This window comes from Schistocerca serialis, chromosome 6, assembly GCF_023864345.2.
Source record: "Schistocerca serialis cubense isolate TAMUIC-IGC-003099 chromosome 6, iqSchSeri2.2, whole genome shotgun sequence".
NCBI lineage: Eukaryota > Metazoa > Arthropoda > Insecta > Orthoptera > Acrididae > Schistocerca > Schistocerca serialis.
The window spans coordinates 655,347,424-655,361,789 of NC_064643.1; the positions used below are offsets into that span (position 1 = coordinate 655,347,424).

General features: G+C 47.9%; 13 non-coding genes across 13 annotated transcripts; all 13 read left to right on the forward strand.

Annotated features, from left to right (window-relative positions):
• Positions 1–1,054: 1,054 nt before the first annotated feature.
• Positions 1,055–1,128, forward strand: Trnat-cgu (transfer RNA threonine (anticodon CGU)). Its single transcript has one exon. It is a non-coding gene; the product is annotated as a tRNA-Thr (tRNA).
• Positions 1,129–1,461: 333 nt separating this feature from the next.
• Positions 1,462–1,535, forward strand: Trnan-guu (transfer RNA asparagine (anticodon GUU)). Its single transcript has one exon. It is a non-coding gene; the product is annotated as a tRNA-Asn (tRNA).
• A 1,408-nt stretch (positions 1,536–2,943) lies between these two features.
• Trnat-cgu (transfer RNA threonine (anticodon CGU)) lies at positions 2,944–3,017 on the forward strand. The gene has a single exon. It is a non-coding gene; the product is annotated as a tRNA-Thr (tRNA).
• A 333-nt stretch (positions 3,018–3,350) lies between these two features.
• Positions 3,351–3,424, forward strand: Trnan-guu (transfer RNA asparagine (anticodon GUU)). Its single transcript has one exon. It is a non-coding gene; the product is annotated as a tRNA-Asn (tRNA).
• Positions 3,425–4,832: 1,408 nt separating this feature from the next.
• Positions 4,833–4,906, forward strand: Trnat-cgu (transfer RNA threonine (anticodon CGU)). The gene has a single exon. It is a non-coding gene; the product is annotated as a tRNA-Thr (tRNA).
• A 3,386-nt stretch (positions 4,907–8,292) lies between these two features.
• Positions 8,293–8,366, forward strand: Trnat-cgu (transfer RNA threonine (anticodon CGU)). Its single transcript has one exon. It is a non-coding gene; the product is annotated as a tRNA-Thr (tRNA).
• Positions 8,367–8,699: 333 nt separating this feature from the next.
• On the forward strand, positions 8,700–8,773 carry Trnan-guu (transfer RNA asparagine (anticodon GUU)). The gene has a single exon. It is a non-coding gene; the product is annotated as a tRNA-Asn (tRNA).
• A 1,047-nt stretch (positions 8,774–9,820) lies between these two features.
• Trnat-cgu (transfer RNA threonine (anticodon CGU)) lies at positions 9,821–9,894 on the forward strand. Its single transcript has one exon. It is a non-coding gene; the product is annotated as a tRNA-Thr (tRNA).
• Positions 9,895–10,227: 333 nt separating this feature from the next.
• Positions 10,228–10,301, forward strand: Trnan-guu (transfer RNA asparagine (anticodon GUU)). The gene has a single exon. It is a non-coding gene; the product is annotated as a tRNA-Asn (tRNA).
• A 1,047-nt stretch (positions 10,302–11,348) lies between these two features.
• Trnat-cgu (transfer RNA threonine (anticodon CGU)) lies at positions 11,349–11,422 on the forward strand. Its single transcript has one exon. It is a non-coding gene; the product is annotated as a tRNA-Thr (tRNA).
• A 333-nt stretch (positions 11,423–11,755) lies between these two features.
• Trnan-guu (transfer RNA asparagine (anticodon GUU)) lies at positions 11,756–11,829 on the forward strand. Its single transcript has one exon. It is a non-coding gene; the product is annotated as a tRNA-Asn (tRNA).
• A 1,047-nt stretch (positions 11,830–12,876) lies between these two features.
• On the forward strand, positions 12,877–12,950 carry Trnat-cgu (transfer RNA threonine (anticodon CGU)). Its single transcript has one exon. It is a non-coding gene; the product is annotated as a tRNA-Thr (tRNA).
• A 333-nt stretch (positions 12,951–13,283) lies between these two features.
• Positions 13,284–13,357, forward strand: Trnan-guu (transfer RNA asparagine (anticodon GUU)). Its single transcript has one exon. It is a non-coding gene; the product is annotated as a tRNA-Asn (tRNA).
• The last annotated feature ends 1,009 nt before the right edge of the window (positions 13,358–14,366 follow it).

The window sequence follows — 14,366 nt, forward strand, 5'->3', positions numbered from 1 at the left end:
TGCAGTCGCATCGTTTTAACCGGCACCGAGGTGAGGACATACGTCAACTTTGTTAGAGATGCACAGCTAGTGTGACAATTTGGCTGTGTTTGAGTGATGCCACAGAGCCTTATACACATTCAGCCAAGTGACACTGTAGGTAAAAACATGGCCCTACACAGACGTTCTGCTGTTTTCCTTTTTATTCGTCATGTGTGACACTGCAGTAGAGCGACGCCCACCACAAAAGACGTATTCTTTACATTCAATTTCAGCGTATACGTCGCGAGTGCCATATGACAGGGCCTGTCTCTCGATGTCGATTTGTATTTGGTGACTCTTAAGTGTCGGTCTGCAGTAGGCCGCTGTTGGCCGAGCGACGTGCAGTCGCATCGTTTTAACCGGCACCGAGGTGAGGACATACGTCAACTTTGTTAGAGATGCACAGCTAGTGTGACAATTTGGCTGTGTTTGAGTGATGCCACAGAGCCTTATACACATTCAGCCAAGTGACACTGTAGGTAAAAACATGGCCCTACACAGACGTTCTGCTGTTTTCCTTTTTATTCGTCATGTGTGACACTGCAGTAGAGCGACGCCCACCACAAAAGACGTATTCTTTACATTCAATTTCAGCGTATACGTCGCGAGTGCCATATGACAGGGCCTGTCTCTCGATGTCGATTTGTATTTGGTGACTCTTAAGTGTCGGTCTGCAGTAGGCCGCTGTTGGCCGAGCGACGTGCAGTCGCCTTAAATGAAGCCCCATGGGCAACGCCAGCGCCACTGTGGACAACAGCATACTGTAGCCAGAGAGAGGAGCCGAAAGGCGCATTTCGCAGTCGAGCCACGCTATCCCACAAGCTGTGCACTAGGTCAGGATTGCGCAGACCGCAAACTTTTGCTGGCCCGACGCTCGTCGTCGATCGTAAGGGCGAAACATTCAAGAGATTTGGAAAACGGCAATTTGGACAACCCCAGCAGCAGCTGTGTGCCAAATCCGATATCTGGTCGAGGGCTGCAAGATTCAGTATGATGAAGTAACAATTTGGGGATAGTTCACAAACGCTAAGCTGCCCCTTGTTAGCTCAGTGGTGGAGCACTGGTCTCGTAAACCGGGGGTCGTGAGTTCGAACCTCACAGAAGGCATTCATTTTTTAAACCTTCCTGCAAGGAGCGGAGCTATCTCGAGCAACATCTAACACATGGCAGTACACTGAATGAAAGGGATGTTCTACAACCTATGACAAGTATTCTACTGGCCTCAGAGGTTTTCTGAATTCATAGGCAGAACATTGGTTTGTATGCATTTTGTAGTATAGTGTCATGCTTGGCGATGTCATTCGTTTGCGAGCCTCGCTACAGTGTGCATGCACGTTATCCATGTGAAGAGGCGTAAGCAAATGCTACCACTCTGCGAGATTCCTGCAGAAGCTATACGAATTGCGTTGATATACAGAGCACAAGGGAGCCAAACCCAAGGCCTCCGTGGCGCAATCGGCTAGCGCGTTCGGCTGTTAACCGAAAGGTTGGTGGTTCGAGCCCACCCGGGGGCGAAATCGTTTTAACCGGCACCGAGGTGAGGACATACGTCAACTTTGTTAGAGATGCACAGCTAGTGTGACAATTTGGCTGTGTTTGAGTGATGCCACAGAGCCTTATACACATTCAGCCAAGTGACACTGTAGGTAAAAACATGGCCCTACACAGACGTTCTGCTGTTTTCCTTTTTATTCGTCATGTGTGACACTGCAGTAGAGCGACGCCCACCACAAAAGACGTATTCTTTACATTCAATTTCAGCGTATACGTCGCGAGTGCCATATGACAGGGCCTGTCTCTCGATGTCGATTTGTATTTGGTGACTCTTAAGTGTCGGTCTGCAGTAGGCCGCTGTTGGCCGAGCGACGTGCAGTCGCATCGTTTTAACCGGCACCGAGGTGAGGACATACGTCAACTTTGTTAGAGATGCACAGCTAGTGTGACAATTTGGCTGTGTTTGAGTGATGCCACAGAGCCTTATACACATTCAGCCAAGTGACACTGTAGGTAAAAACATGGCCCTACACAGACGTTCTGCTGTTTTCCTTTTTATTCGTCATGTGTGACACTGCAGTAGAGCGACGCCCACCACAAAAGACGTATTCTTTACATTCAATTTCAGCGTATACGTCGCGAGTGCCATATGACAGGGCCTGTCTCTCGATGTCGATTTGTATTTGGTGACTCTTAAGTGTCGGTCTGCAGTAGGCCGCTGTTGGCCGAGCGACGTGCAGTCGCATCGTTTTAACCGGCACCGAGGTGAGGACATACGTCAACTTTGTTAGAGATGCACAGCTAGTGTGACAATTTGGCTGTGTTTGAGTGATGCCACAGAGCCTTATACACATTCAGCCAAGTGACACTGTAGGTAAAAACATGGCCCTACACAGACGTTCTGCTGTTTTCCTTTTTATTCGTCATGTGTGACACTGCAGTAGAGCGACGCCCACCACAAAAGACGTATTCTTTACATTCAATTTCAGCGTATACGTCGCGAGTGCCATATGACAGGGCCTGTCTCTCGATGTCGATTTGTATTTGGTGACTCTTAAGTGTCGGTCTGCAGTAGGCCGCTGTTGGCCGAGCGACGTGCAGTCGCCTTACATGAAGCCCCATGGGCAACGCCAGCGCCACTGTGGACAACAGCATACTGTAGCCAGAGAGAGGAGCCGAAAGGCGCATTTCGCAGTCGAGCCACGCTATCCCACAAGCTGTGCACTAGGTCAGGATTGCGCAGACCGCAAACTTTTGCTGGCCCGACGCTCGTCGTCGATCGTAAGGGCGAAACATTCAAGAGATTTGGAAAACGGCAATTTGGACAACCCCAGCAGCAGCTGTGTGCCAAATCCGATATCTGGTCGAGGGCTGCAAGATTCAGTATGATGAAGTAACAATTTGGGGATAGCTCACAAACGCTAAGCTGCCCCTTCTTAGCTCAGTGGTAGAGCACTGGTCTCGTAAACCAGGGGTCGTGAGTTCGAACCTCACAGAAGGCATTCACTTTTTAAACCTTCCTGCAAGGAGCGGAGCTATCTCGAGCAGCATCTAACACATGGCAGTACACTGAATGAAAGGGATGTTCTACAACCTATGACAAGTATTCTACTGGCCTCAGAGGTTTTCTGAATGCATAGGCAGAACATTGGTTTGTATGCATTTTGTAGTATAGTGTCATGCTTGGCGATGTCATTCGTTTGCGAGCCTCGCTACAGTGTGCATGCACGTTATCCATGTGAAGAGGCGTAAGCAAATGCTACCACTCTGCGAGATTCCTGCAGAAGCTATACGAATTGCGTTGATATACAGAGCACAAGGGAGCCAAACCCAAGGCCTCCGTGGCGCAATCGGCTAGCGCGTTCGGCTGTTAACCGAAAGGTTGGTGGTTCGAGCCCACCCGGGGGCGAAATCGTTTTAACCGGCACCGAGGTGAGGACATACGTCAACTTTGTTAGAGATGCACAGCTAGTGTGACAATTTGGCTGTGTTTGAGTGATGCCACAGAGCCTTATACACATTCAGCCAAGTGACACTGTAGGTAAAAACATGGCCCTACACAGACGTTCTGCTGTTTTCCTTTTTATTCGTCATGTGTGACACTGCAGTAGAGCGACGCCCACCACAAAAGACGTATTCTTTACATTCAATTTCAGCGTATACGTCGCGAGTGCCATATGACAGGGCCTGTCTCTCGATGTCGATTTGTATTTGGTGACTCTTAAGTGTCGGTCTGCAGTAGGCCGCTGTTGGCCGAGCGACGTGCAGTCGCATCGTTTTAACCGGCACCGAGGTGAGGACATACGTCAACTTTGTTAGAGATGCACAGCTAGTGTGACAATTTGGCTGTGTTTGAGTGATGCCACAGAGCCTTATACACATTCAGCCAAGTGACACTGTAGGTAAAAACATGGCCCTACACAGACGTTCTGCTGTTTTCCTTTTTATTCGTCATGTGTGACACTGCAGTAGAGCGACGCCCACCACAAAAGACGTATTCTTTACATTCAATTTCAGCGTATACGTCGCGAGTGCCATATGACAGGGCCTGTCTCTCGATGTCGATTTGTATTTGGTGACTCTTAAGTGTCGGTCTGCAGTAGGCCGCTGTTGGCCGAGCGACGTGCAGTCGCATCGTTTTAACCGGCACCGAGGTGAGGACATACGTCAACTCTGTTAGAGATGCACAGCTAGTGTGACAATTTGGCTGTGTTTGAGTGATGCCACAGAGCCTTATACACATTCAGCCAAGTGACACTGTAGGTAAAAACATGGCCCTACACAGACGTTCTGCTGTTTTCCTTTTTATTCGTCATGTGTGACACTGCAGTAGAGCGACGCCCACCACAAAAGACGTATTCTTTACATTCAATTTCAGCGTATACGTCGCGAGTGCCATATGACAGGGCCTGTCTCTCGATGTCGATTTGTATTTGGTGACTCTTAAGTGTCGGTCTGCAGTAGGCCGCTGTTGGCCGAGCGACGTGCAGTCGCCTTACATGAAGCCCCATGGGCAACGCCAGCGCCACTGTGGACAACAGCATACTGTAGCCAGAGAGAGGAGCCGAAAGGCGCATTTCGCAGTCGAGCCACGCTATCCCACAAGCTGTGCACTAGGTCAGGATTGCGCAGACCGCAAACTTTTGCTGGCCCGACGCTCGTCGTCGATCGTAAGGGCGAAACATTCAAGAGATTTGGAAAACGGCAATTTGGACAACCCCAGCAGCAGCTGTGTGCCAAATCCGATATCTGGTCGAGGGCTGCAAGATTCAGTATGATGAAGTAACAATTTGGGGATAGCTCACAAACGCTAAGCTGCCCCTTCTTAGCTCAGTGGTAGAGCACTGGTCTCGTAAACCAGGGGTCGTGAGTTCGAACCTCACAGAAGGCATTCACTTTTTAAACCTTCCTGCAAGGAGCGGAGCTATCTCGAGCAGCATCTAACACATGGCAGTACACTGAATGAAAGGGATGTTCTACAACCTATGACAAGTATTCTACTGGCCTCAGAGGTTTTCTGAATGCATAGGCAGAACATTGGTTTGTATGCATTTTGTAGTATAGTGTCATGCTTGGCGATGTCATTCGTTTGCGAGCCTCGCTACAGTGTGCATGCACGTTATCCATGTGAAGAGGCGTAAGCAAATGCTACCACTCTGCGAGATTCCTGCAGAAGCTATACGAATTGCGTTGATATACAGAGCACAAGGGAGCCAAACCCAAGGCCTCCGTGGCGCAATCGGCGGTTACTTTACAGCGCAGATCTTCCCGTTACCAAAAATGATTGGAAAACAGATAATGTCTACCATTGCCAGTTATCTGTGGAGAGGTGAAATATTCCGAGTAGCTGCAACAACAGCGACCTTAGATCCCGGAAAAGGAGGTTTAGGTTTAGTTGACATTAGAAATAAGGCGTCTGCACTTTTTATAAAAAGGACCGCCACTATCCTTAGCGACCACGCTGACAGCATTACAACTAAATTATTTGAAGTTGTCAGGCCTGCAAGTCTACTGCCACCGGTGAATGTGCAAAAAAATAAATAACCGGCTCCAGCACGTTCGAGTATACTTCGTGGAACTCAGCTATCTTGGCAATGCCATAATCGACTCACGACGGATCACGGCCCGCGATATTCTGTGTCATCGAAGGAAAATGGAGGGGAGAAACAAATTAGAAAGCAAATACCCACATTTTGATTGGGACGCCATATGGGAAAATATTAATATGCATGGTCTTCCATCCGACGTCAAATCAACATGGTATAAAACAGTGAACGGGACCATCAGCACTAATGAAAGGCTACATGCAATCGGCATTAGCGAAACGAATCTATGTCTCAAATGCAAACTGATCGATACGTTAGTGCACAGATTAACGTGCGGTGGGAATCTACAAATCTGTAATTGGATCAGAGAACAACTTGCATTTCTTACGAGGTCTTCGGTAGAAAATTTTCCCCCTGTGACTTTCCTCAGGCCTCAGACTCGCTATTTTCCCGCAGCAAAAAACAACTCCGTCCACTGGTTAATGGGACACTATGTGAACTACGTAATTAATCACCTGGGATCTGACAATTCCATTGAGTTTTACGTGAACTTGAAGTTTGCTTTTTATAGAGCCCTGAAATATAAAGATCACAAGAAGAACTACGGCAATATGCTAAAAATAGTATTTGAGCGACTGGGCATTGGTTGACATGCGGCTGAGATAAACACAAATCATTTCTTTAAGCGAATGGACGCTTGTTTTCTAAAAACCAGGAAAAAAAATTACAATTTTCTAGCTTCATATAACCATCAATTATACTCTGCTAACTCAGAAGGCTATTTTGTTCGTTCCACAGCTGAAGCCGAAAAAAAAACAAAAAAACGTTAAAAAGAACAAAAAAAAGAAAAAAAAGTAAGAACAAGAAACAACAAAAAATCACCATCGTAGGGTACAGATAAGCTTTTTTTTCCGATTTTATTACTAACATGGAAGTCTCATTTCTTTTAATGGAGGAGGATTTTCTCCTTTTTTTTATTATTATTATACCTATCAAGAAGACAATAAGGCTATGGCAATAGTGCCTTACCATAACACTTATTTTTTGCATTCAATGAAGTTTCTTCCCTTACAAAAAAAAAAAGCGAAAATAAAACAAACAAACTAATACAAAAAAAAAAAAAAATAGGACATGAGCAACCAAATATACACAATCAGCATCCATTGCTTCATGATTACTTTTCTGTTACAAAGAGGCATGTTTTTTGTTGTCAAGAAGCAGTGGGAATAATATATATCTACTAAATAAATACCGCACACGCTACAAGCTATCAGCTTCAATTGCTAATGCCTCAACATGAACTAAATTTTTTGTCTAACATGAAGGATCAATCGGTTCAGGAGTAGGATGAACACCAAGCATAGCTTCCATACTCCGTCAAGAATATTATTATAATGAAGCAACTCAGCAACGGGACTGGGGGGAGACATCACGGCCAGGCCTCAAGTCCCAGACCCCTGCCCGTTTTGCCTCCACCTGCCTCATGCTGCTAAGCTTCTATTCTACTTTAAAAAATAAAATAAAAAAAAAATAAAATAAAAAATAAATAAAAAATAAAAAAAAGTGGTTAAGGCGTAAAGGGAAAAAAAAAAAAAAAAAAAAAAAAAAAAAAAAAAAAAAAAAAATCGGCTAGCGCGTTCGGCTGTTAACCGAAAGGTTGGTGGTTCGAGCCCACCCGGGGGCGAAATCGTTTTAACCGGCACCGAGGTGAGGACATACGTCAACTTTGTTAGAGATGCACAGCTAGTGTGACAATTTGGCTGTGTTTGAGTGATGCCACAGAGCCTTATACACATTCAGCCAAGTGACACTGTAGGTAAAAACATGGCCCTACACAGACGTTCTGCTGTTTTCCTTTTTATTCGTCATGTGTGACACTGCAGTAGAGCGACGCCCACCACAAAAGACGTATTCTTTACATTCAATTTCAGCGTATACGTCGCGAGTGCCATATGACAGGGCCTGTCTCTCGATGTCGATTTGTATTTGGTGACTCTTAAGTGTCGGTCTGCAGTAGGCCGCTGTTGGCCGAGCGACGTGCAGTCGCATCGTTTTAACCGGCACCGAGGTGAGGACATACGTCAACTTTGTTAGAGATGCACAGCTAGTGTGACAATTTGGCTGTGTTTGAGTGATGCCACAGAGCCTTATACACATTCAGCCAAGTGACACTGTAGGTAAAAACATGGCCCTACACAGACGTTCTGCTGTTTTCCTTTTTATTCGTCATGTGTGACACTGCAGTAGAGCGACGCCCACCACAAAAGACGTATTCTTTACATTCAATTTCAGCGTATACGTCGCGAGTGCCATATGACAGGGCCTGTCTCTCGATGTCGATTTGTATTTGGTGACTCTTAAGTGTCGGTCTGCAGTAGGCCGCTGTTGACCGAGCGACGTGCAGTCGCCTTAAATGAAGCCCCATGGGCAACGCCAGCGCCACTGTGGACAACAGCATACTGTAGCCAGAGAGAGGAGCCGAAAGGCGCATTTCGCAGTCGAGCCACGCTATCCCACAAGCTGTGCACTAGGTCAGGATTGCGCAGACCGCAAACTTTTGCTGGCCCGACGCTCGTCGTCGATCGTAAGGGCGAAACATTCAAGAGATTTGGAAAACGGCAATTTGGACAACCCCAGCAGCAGCTGTGTGCCAAATCCGATATCTGGTCGAGGGCTGCAAGATTCAGTATGATGAAGTAACAATTTGGGGATAGTTCACAAACGCTAAGCTGCCCCTTGTTAGCTCAGTGGTGGAGCACTGGTCTCGTAAACCGGGGGTCGTGAGTTCGAACCTCACAGAAGGCATTCATTTTTTAAACCTTCCTGCAAGGAGCGGAGCTATCTCGAGCAACATCTAACACATGGCAGTACACTGAATGAAAGGGATGTTCTACAACCTATGACAAGTATTCTACTGGCCTCAGAGGTTTTCTGAATTCATAGGCAGAACATTGGTTTGTATGCATTTTGTAGTATAGTGTCATGCTTGGCGATGTCATTCGTTTGCGAGCCTCGCTACAGTGTGCATGCACGTTATCCATGTGAAGAGGCGTAAGCAAATGCTACCACTCTGCGAGATTCCTGCAGAAGCTATACGAATTGCGTTGATATACAGAGCACAAGGGAGCCAAACCCAAGGCCTCCGTGGCGCAATCGGCTAGCGCGTTCGGCTGTTAACCGAAAGGTTGGTGGTTCGAGCCCACCCGGGGGCGAAATCGTTTTAACCGGCACCGAGGTGAGGACATACGTCAACTTTGTTAGAGATGCACAGCTAGTGTGACAATTTGGCTGTGTTTGAGTGATGCCACAGAGCCTTATACACATTCAGCCAAGTGACACTGTAGGTAAAAACATGGCCCTACACAGACGTTCTGCTGTTTTCCTTTTTATTCGTCATGTGTGACACTGCAGTAGAGCGACGCCCACCACAAAAGACGTATTCTTTACATTCAATTTCAGCGTATACGTCGCGAGTGCCATATGACAGGGCCTGTCTCTCGATGTCGATTTGTATTTGGTGACTCTTAAGTGTCGGTCTGCAGTAGGCCGCTGTTGGCCGAGCGACGTGCAGTCGCATCGTTTTAACCGGCACCGAGGTGAGGACATACGTCAACTTTGTTAGAGATGCACAGCTAGTGTGACAATTTGGCTGTGTTTGAGTGATGCCACAGAGCCTTATACACATTCAGCCAAGTGACACTGTAGGTAAAAACATGGCCCTACACAGACGTTCTGCTGTTTTCCTTTTTATTCGTCATGTGTGACACTGCAGTAGAGCGACGCCCACCACAAAAGACGTATTCTTTACATTCAATTTCAGCGTATACGTCGCGAGTGCCATATGACAGGGCCTGTCTCTCGATGTCGATTTGTATTTGGTGACTCTTAAGTGTCGGTCTGCAGTAGGCCGCTGTTGGCCGAGCGACGTGCAGTCGCCTTAAATGAAGCCCCATGGGCAACGCCAGCGCCACTGTGGACAACAGCATACTGTAGCCAGAGAGAGGAGCCGAAAGGCGCATTTCGCAGTCGAGCCACGCTATCCCACAAGCTGTGCACTAGGTCAGGATTGCGCAGACCGCAAACTTTTGCTGGCCCGACGCTCGTCGTCGATCGTAAGGGCGAAACATTCAAGAGATTTGGAAAACGGCAATTTGGACAACCCCAGCAGCAGCTGTGTGCCAAATCCGATATCTGGTCGAGGGCTGCAAGATTCAGTATGATGAAGTAACAATTTGGGGATAGTTCACAAACGCTAAGCTGCCCCTTGTTAGCTCAGTGGTGGAGCACTGGTCTCGTAAACCGGGGGTCGTGAGTTCGAACCTCACAGAAGGCATTCATTTTTTAAACCTTCCTGCAAGGAGCGGAGCTATCTCGAGCAACATCTAACACATGGCAGTACACTGAATGAAAGGGATGTTCTACAACCTATGACAAGTATTCTACTGGCCTCAGAGGTTTTCTGAATTCATAGGCAGAACATTGGTTTGTATGCATTTTGTAGTATAGTGTCATGCTTGGCGATGTCATTCGTTTGCGAGCCTCGCTACAGTGTGCATGCACGTTATCCATGTGAAGAGGCGTAAGCAAATGCTACCACTCTGCGAGATTCCTGCAGAAGCTATACGAATTGCGTTGATATACAGAGCACAAGGGAGCCAAACCCAAGGCCTCCGTGGCGCAATCGGCTAGCGCGTTCGGCTGTTAACCGAAAGGTTGGTGGTTCGAGCCCACCCGGGGGCGAAATCGTTTTAACCGGCACCGAGGTGAGGACATACGTCAACTTTGTTAGAGATGCACAGCTAGTGTGACAATTTGGCTGTGTTTGAGTGATGCCACAGAGCCTTATACACATTCAGCCAAGTGACACTGTAGGTAAAAACATGGCCCTACACAGACGTTCTGCTGTTTTCCTTTTTATTCGTCATGTGTGACACTGCAGTAGAGCGACGCCCACCACAAAAGACGTATTCTTTACATTCAATTTCAGCGTATACGTCGCGAGTGCCATATGACAGGGCCTGTCTCTCGATGTCGATTTGTATTTGGTGACTCTTAAGTGTCGGTCTGCAGTAGGCCGCTGTTGGCCGAGCGACGTGCAGTCGCATCGTTTTAACCGGCACCGAGGTGAGGACATACGTCAACTTTGTTAGAGATGCACAGCTAGTGTGACAATTTGGCTGTGTTTGAGTGATGCCACAGAGCCTTATACACATTCAGCCAAGTGACACTGTAGGTAAAAACATGGCCCTACACAGACGTTCTGCTGTTTTCCTTTTTATTCGTCATGTGTGACACTGCAGTAGAGCGACGCCCACCACAAAAGACGTATTCTTTACATTCAATTTCAGCGTATACGTCGCGAGTGCCATATGACAGGGCCTGTCTCTCGATGTCGATTTGTATTTGGTGACTCTTAAGTGTCGGTCTGCAGTAGGCCGCTGTTGGCCGAGCGACGTGCAGTCGCCTTACATGAAGCCCCATGGGCAACGCCAGCGCCACTGTGGACAACAGCATACTGTAGCCAGAGAGAGGAGCCGAAAGGCGCATTTCGCAGTCGAGCCACGCTATCCCACAAGCTGTGCACTAGGTCAGGATTGCGCAGACCGCAAACTTTTGCTGGCCCGACGCTCGTCGTCGATCGTAAGGGCGAAACATTCAAGAGATTTGGAAAACGGCAATTTGGACAACCCCAGCAGCAGCTGTGTGCCAAATCCGATATCTGGTCGAGGGCTGCAAGATTCAGTATGATGAAGTAACAATTTGGGGATAGCTCACAAACGCTAAGCTGCCCCTTCTTAGCTCAGTGGTAGAGCACTGGTCTCGTAAACCGGGGGTCGTGAGTTCGAACCTCACAGAAGGCATTCATTTTTTAAACCTTCCTGCAAGGAGCGGAGCTATCTCGAGCAACATCTAACACATGGCAGTACACTGAATGAAAGGGATGTTCTACAACCTATGACAAGTATTCTACTGGCCTCAGAGGTTTTCTGAATTCATAGGCAGAACATTGGTTTGTATGCATTTTGTAGTATAGTGTCATGCTTGCCGATGTCATTCGTTTGCGAGCCTCGCTACAGTGTGCATGCACGTTATCCATGTGAAGAGGCGTAAGCAAATGCTACCACTCTGCGAGATTCCTGCAGAAGCTATACGAATTGCGTTGATATACAGAGCACAAGGGAGCCAAACCCAAGGCCTCCGTGGCGCAATCGGCTAGCGCGTTCGGCTGTTAACCGAAAGGTTGGTGGTTCGAGCCCACCCGGGGGCGAAATCGTTTTAACCGGCACCGAGGTGAGGACATACGTCAACTTTGTTAGAGATGCACAGCTAGTGTGACAATTTGGCTGTGTTTGAGTGATGCCACAGAGCCTTATACACATTCAGCCAAGTGACACTGTAGGTAAAAACATGGCCCTACACAGACGTTCTGCTGTTTTCCTTTTTATTCGTCATGTGTGACACTGCAGTAGAGCGACGCCCACCACAAAAGACGTATTCTTTACATTCAATTTCAGCGTATACGTCGCGAGTGCCATATGACAGGGCCTGTCTCTCGATGTCGATTTGTATTTGGTGACTCTTAAGTGTCGGTCTGCAGTAGGCCGCTGTTGGCCGAGCGACGTGCAGTCGCATCGTTTTAACCGGCACCGAGGTGAGGACATACGTCAACTTTGTTAGAGATGCACAGCTAGTGTGACAATTTGGCTGTGTTTGAGTGATGCCACAGAGCCTTATACACATTCAGCCAAGTGACACTGTAGGTAAAAACATGGCCCTACACAGACGTTCTGCTGTTTTCCTTTTTATTCGTCATGTGTGACACTGCAGTAGAGCGACGCCCACCACAAAAGACGTATTCTTTACATTCAATTTCAGCGTATACGTCGCGAGTGCCATATGACAGGGCCTGTCTCTCGATGTCGATTTGTATTTGGTGACTCTTAAGTGTCGGTCTGCAGTAGGCCGCTGTTGGCCGAGCGACGTGCAGTCGCCTTACATGAAGCCCCATGGGCAACGCAAGCGCCACTGTGGACAACAGCATACTGTAGCCAGAGAGAGGAGCCGAAAGGCGCATTTCGCAGTCGAGCCACGCTATCCCACAAGCTGTGCACTAGGTCAGGATTGCGCAGACCGCAAACTTTTGCTGGCCCGACGCTCGTCGTCGATCGTAAGGGCGAAACATTCAAGAGATTTGGAAAACGGCAATTTGGACAACCCCAGCAGCAGCTGTGTGCCAAATCCGATATCTGGTCGAGGGCTGCAAGATTCAGTATGATGAAGTAACAATTTGGGGATAGCTCACAAACGCTAAGCTGCCCCTTCTTAGCTCAGTGGTAGAGCACTGGTCTCGTAAACCGGGGGTCGTGAGTTCGAACCTCACAGAAGGCATTCATTTTTTAAACCTTCCTGCAAGGAGCGGAGCTATCTCGAGCAACATCTAACACATGGCAGTACACTGAATGAAAGGGATGTTCTACAACCTATGACAAGTATTCTACTGGCCTCAGAGGTTTTCTGAATTCATAGGCAGAACATTGGTTTGTATGCATTTTGTAGTATAGTGTCATGCTTGGCGATGTCATTCGTTTGCGAGCCTCGCTACAGTGTGCATGCACGTTATCCATGTGAAGAGGCGTAAGCAAATGCTACCACTCTGCGAGATTCCTGCAGAAGCTATACGAATTGCGTTGATATACAGAGCACAAGGGAGCCAAACCCAAGGCCTCCGTGGCGCAATCGGCTAGCGCGTTCGGCTGTTAACCGAAAGGTTGGTGGTTCGAGCCCACCCGGGGGCGAAATCGTTTTAACCGGCACCGAGGTGAGGACATACGTCAACTTTGTTAGAGATGCACAGCTAGTGTGACAATTTGGCTGTGTTTGAGTGATGCCACAGAGCCTTATACACATTCAGCCAAGTGACACTGTAGGTAAAAACATGGCCCTACACAGACGTTCTGCTGTTTTCCTTTTTATTCGTCATGTGTGACACTGCAGTAGAGCGACGCCCACCACAAAAGACGTATTCTTTACATTCAATTTCAGCGTATACGTCGCGAGTGCCATATGACAGGGCCTGTCTCTCGATGTCGATTTGTATTTGGTGACTCTTAAGTGTCGGTCTGCAGTAGGCCGCTGTTGGCCGAGCGACGTGCAGTCGCATCGTTTTAACCGGCACCGAGGTGAGGACATACGTCAACTTTGTTAGAGATGCACAGCTAGTGTGACAATTTGGCTGTGTTTGAGTGATGCCACAGAGCCTTATACACATTCAGCCAAGTGACACTGTAGGTAAAAACATGGCCCTACACAGACGTTCTGCTGTTTTCCTTTTTATTCGTCATGTGTGACACTGCAGTAGAGCGACGCCCACCACAAAAGACGTATTCTTTACATTCAATTTCAGCGTATACGTCGCGAGTGCCATATGACAGGGCCTGTCTCTCGATGTCGATTTGTATTTGGTGACTCTTAAGTGTCGGTCTGCAGTAGGCCGCTGTTGGCCGAGCGACGTGCAGTCGCCTTACATGAAGCCCCATGGGCAACGCCAGCGCCACTGTGGACAACAGCATACTGTAGCCAGAGAGAGGAGCCGAAAGGCGCATTTCGCAGTCGAGCCACGCTATCCCACAAGCTGTGCACTAGGTCAGGATTGCGCAGACCGCAAACTTTTGCTGGCCCGACGCTCGTCGTCGATCGTAAGGGCGAAACATTCAAGAGATTTGGAAAACGGCAATTTGGACAACCCCAGCAGCAGCTGTGTGCCAAATCCGATATCTGGTCGAGGGCTGCAAGATTCAGTATGAT